We start from the raw sequence: 5,000 nt of genomic DNA, 5'->3' as shown, positions 1-5,000 counted from the left end.
AATATTTTTGAAGCAGTACAAATCAGTAACCGCTGACACTTAGAATATTTTTGAAGCAGTACAAATCAGTAACCAGCGACACTTAGAATATTTTTGGAGCAGTACAAATCAGTAACCAGCCCCACTTAGAATATTTTTGAGTCAGTACAAATCAGTAACCAGCGACACTTAGAATATTTTTGAAGCAGTACAAATCAGTAACCACTGACACTTAGAATATTTTTGAAGCAGTACAAATCAGTAACCAGCGACACTTAGAATATTTTTGAAGCAGTACAAATCAGTAACCAGCGACACTTAGAATATTTTTGGAGCAGTACAAATCAGTAACCAGCGACACTTAGAATAATTTTGAAGCAGTACAAATCAGTAACCAGCGACACTTAGAATATTTTTGGAGCAGTACAAATCAGTAACCAGCGACACTTAGAATATTTTTGAAGCAGTACAAATCAGTAACCACTGACACTTAGAATATTTTTGAAGCAGTACAAATCAGTAACCAGCGACACTTAGAATATTGTTGAAGCAGTACAAATCAGTAACCACTGACACTTAGAATATTTTTGAATCAGTACAAATCAGTAACCAGCGACACTTAGAATATTTTTGAAGCAGTACAAATCAGTAACCACTGACACTTAGAATATTTTTGAAGCAGTACAAATCAGTAACCAGCGACACTTAGAATATTTTTGAAGCAGTACAAATCAGTAACCAGCGACACTTAGAATATTTTTGGAGCAGTACAAATCAGTAACCAGCGACACTTAGAATATTTTTGAAGCAGTACAAATCAGTAACCACTGACACTTAGAATATTTTTGAAGCAGTACAAATCATAACCAGCGACACTTAGAATATTTTTGAAGCAGTACAAATCAGTAACCACTGACACTTAGAATATTTTTGAAGCAGTACAAATCAGTAACCGCTGACACTTAGAATATTTTTGAAGCAGTACAAATCAGTAACCAGCGACACTTAGAATATTTTTGGAGCAGTACAAATCAGTAACCACTGACACTTAGAATATTTTTGAAGCAGTACAAATCAGTAACCGGCGACACTTAGAATATTTTTGAAGCAGTACAAATCAGTAACCATGACACTTAGAATATTTTTGAAGCAGTACAAAATCAGTAACCGGCGACACTTAGAATATTTTTGAAGCAGTACAAATCAGTAACCACTGACACTTAGAATATTTTGAAGCAGTACAAATCAGTAACCGCTGACACTTAGAATATTTTTGAAGCAGTACAAATCAGTAACCAGCGACACTTAGAATATTTTTGGAGCAGTACAAATCAGTAACCAGCCCCACTTAGAATATTTTTGAGTCAGTACAAATCAGTAACCAGCGGACACTTAGAATATTTTTGAAGCAGTACAAATCAGTAACCACTGACACTTAGAATATTTTTGAAGCAGTACAAATCAGTAACCAGCGACACTTAGAATATTTTTTGAAGCAGTACAAATCAGTAACCAGCGACACTTAGAATATTTTTGGAGCAGTACAAATCAGTAACCAGCGACACTTAGAATATTTTTGAAGCAGTACAAATCAGTAACCAGCGACACTTAGAATATTTTTGGAGCAGTACAAATCAGTAACCAGCGACACTTAGAATATTTTTGAAGCAGTACAAATCAGTAACCACTGACACTTAGAATATTTTTGAAGCAGTACAAATCAGTAACCAGCGACACTTAGAATATTTTTGAAGCAGTACAAATCAGTAACCACTGACACTTAGAATATTTTTTGAAGCAGTAACAAATCAGTAACCAGCGACACTTAGAATATTTTTGGAGCAGTACAAATCAGTAACCACTGACACTTAGAATATTTTTGAAGCAGTATACAAATCAGTAACCAGCGACACTTAGAATATTTTGAAGCAGTACAAATCAGTAACCACTGACACTTAGAATATTTTTGAAGCAGTACAAATCAGTAACCGCTGACACTTAGAATATTTTTGAAGCAGTACAAATCAGTAACCAGCGACACTTAGAATATTTTTGGAGCAGTACAAATCAGTAACCACTGACACTTAGAATATTTTTGAAGCAGTAACAAATCAGTAACCAGCGACACTTAGAATATTTTTGGAGCAGTACAAATCAGTAACCACTGACACTTAGAATATTTTGAAGCAGTACAAATCAGTAACCAGCGACACTTAGAATATTTTTGAAGCAGTACAAATCAGTAACCACTGACACTTAGAATATTTTTGAAGCAGTACAAATCAGTAACCAGCACACTTAGAATATTTTTGAAGCAGTACAAATCAGTAACCACTGACACTTAGAATAATTTTGAAGCAGTACAAATCAGTAACCAGCGACACTTAGAATATTTTTGAAGCAGTACAAATCAGTAACCAGCGACACTTAGAATTTTTTTGGAGCAGTACAAATCAGTAACCAGCGACACTTAGAATATTTTTGACGCAGTACAAATCAGTAACCACTGACACTTAGAATATTTTTAAGCAGTACAAATCAGTAACCAGCGACACTTAGAATATTTTTGAAGCAGTACAAATCAGTAACCGCTGACACTTAGAATATTTTTGAAGCAGTACAAATCAGTAACCACGACACTTAGAATATTTTGGAGCATTACAAATCAGTAACCAGCGACACTTAGAATATTTTTTGGAGCAGTACAAATCAGTAACCACTGACACTTAGAATATTTTTGAGTCAGTACAAATCAGTAACCACGACACTTAGAATATTTTTCAGTCAGTACAAATCAGTAACCAGCGACACTTAGAATATTTTTGAGTCAGTACAAATCAGTAACCAGTGACACTTAGAATATTTTTGGAGCAGTACAAATCAGTAACCAGCGACACTTAGAAATTTTTGAAGCAGTACAAATCAGTAACCAAGTGCATTTTTGAATTGGTTACTGATTTCTCCGTTGAAGTTGGGGCTGCGGTTGGCTTCATTTAGTGGTGGGGGCTTAATTTTCGCCGAGGGGAGCATGTCCCGGTAGTGTCTCCGAGGAAGTGTTACCTATTGAAGGGGGTGTTTCTGAATTTGGGCCCTTTTTGAGTGGCATTGCCGGATGGGTTTTGTGTTGAAGGCTTCCAAATCGGGGAGCTCAGTCGGATTTGACCCGGCGTTTCTACCGACTGTCACGCCTTCGAGGGGGGACTGTTGTCTAAGTTCAGGCCGGATTTGGTGAATTTCCTAAGTCGGGAAGTGGTCCCAACGGGTTTTGGGAGTGAACCTAACTGCTCATACCAACTTTGAGGCTTTGGGCCGGGTAGCACAGTCGGATTTGACCCGGCGGTTCTGCCGAAGCCTGGCCTTCGAGGGGGGCCTGCCCTCTGAGTTCAGGCCGAATTTGGTGATTTTCCTAAGTCGGGAAGTGGTCCAAACGGGGATGGGAGTGAACCTGACAGCTCATACCGACTTTGGGGTTCCAAGCCGGGTAGCTCAACCGGATTTGATCCAGCGGTTCTAGCGACTGCCACGGCTTCGAGGGGGGACTGTTGTCTAAGTTCAGGCCGAATTTGGTGAATTTCCCGAGTCGGGAAGTGGTCCAAACGGGGATGGGAGTGAACCTGACAGCTCTTACCGACATTGAGGCTTCGGGGCCGGGTAGCTCAGCCGGATTTGACCCGGCGATTCTGCCGACTTCCACGCCTTCGAGGCGGGACTCTCCTCTAAGTTCGGGCCGAATTTGGTGAATTTCCTAAGTCGGGAAGTGGTCCAAACGGGGATGGGAGTGAACCTAACTGCTCATACCAACTTTGAGGCTTTGGGCCGGGTAGCACAGTCGGATTTGACCCGGCGGTTCTGCCGAAATGCCTGGCCTTCGAGGGGGGGCCTGCCCTCTGAGTTCAGGCCGAATTTGGTGATTTTCCTAAGTCGGGAAGTGGTCCAAACGGGGATGGGAGTGAACCTGACAGCTCATACCGACTTTGGGGCTTCCAAGCCGGGTAGCTCACCGGATTTGATCCGGCGGTTCTAGCGACTGCCACGGCTTCGAGGGGGACTGTTGTCTAAGTTCAGGCCGAATATTGGTGAATTTCCCGAGTCGGGAAGTGGTCCAAACGTGGATGGGAGTGAACCTGACAGCTCTTACCGACATTGAGGCTTCGGGGCCGGTTAGCTCAGTCGGATTTGACCCGGCGAATCTGCCGACTTCCACGCCTTCGAGCGGGGGACTCTCCTCTAAGTTCAGGCCGAATTTGGTGAATTTCCTAAGTCGGGAAGTGGTCCAAACGGGGATGGGAGTGAACCTAACTGCTCATACCAACTTTGAGGCTTTGGGGCCGGGTAGCACAGTCGGATTTGACCCGGCGGTTCTGCCGAATGCCTTGCCTTCGAGGGGGGCCTGCCCTCTGAGTTCAGGCCGAATTGGTGAATTTCCTAAGTCGGGAAGTGGTCCAAACGTGGATGGGAGTGAACCTGACAGCTCATACCGACTTTGGGGCTTCCAAGCCGGGTAGCTCAACCGGATTTGATCCGGCGGTTCTAGCGACTGCCACGGCTTCGAGGGGGGACTGTTGTCTAAGTACAGGCCGAATTTGGTGAATTTCCCGAGTCGGGAAGTGGTCCAAACGGGGATGGGATTGAACCTGACAGCTCTTACCGACATGAGGCTTCGGGGCCGGGTAGCTCAGTCGGATTTGACCCGGCGATTCTGCCGACTTCCACGCCTTCGAGCGGGGACTCTCCTCTAAGTTCAGGCCGAATTTGGTGAAATTCCTAAGTCGGGAAGTGGTCCAAACGGATGGGAGTGAACCTGACAGCTCTTACCGACTTTGGGGCTTCCAAGCCGGGTAGCTCAACCGGATTTGATCCGGCGGTTCTAGCGACTTCACGCCTTCGAGGGGGGACTGTTGTATAAGTTCAGGCCGAAATTGGTGAATTTCCCGAGTCGGGAAGTGGTCCAAACGGGGATGGTGATGGAGTGAACCTGACAGCTCTTACCGACGTTGGGGCTTCCAAGCCGGGTAGCTCAA

This window comes from Hemiscyllium ocellatum (genome assembly GCF_020745735.1).
Source record: "Hemiscyllium ocellatum isolate sHemOce1 chromosome 15 unlocalized genomic scaffold, sHemOce1.pat.X.cur. SUPER_15_unloc_10, whole genome shotgun sequence".
Taxonomy (NCBI): Eukaryota; Metazoa; Chordata; class Chondrichthyes; order Orectolobiformes; family Hemiscylliidae; genus Hemiscyllium; species Hemiscyllium ocellatum.
This window is presented reverse-complemented; position numbering follows the sequence as displayed.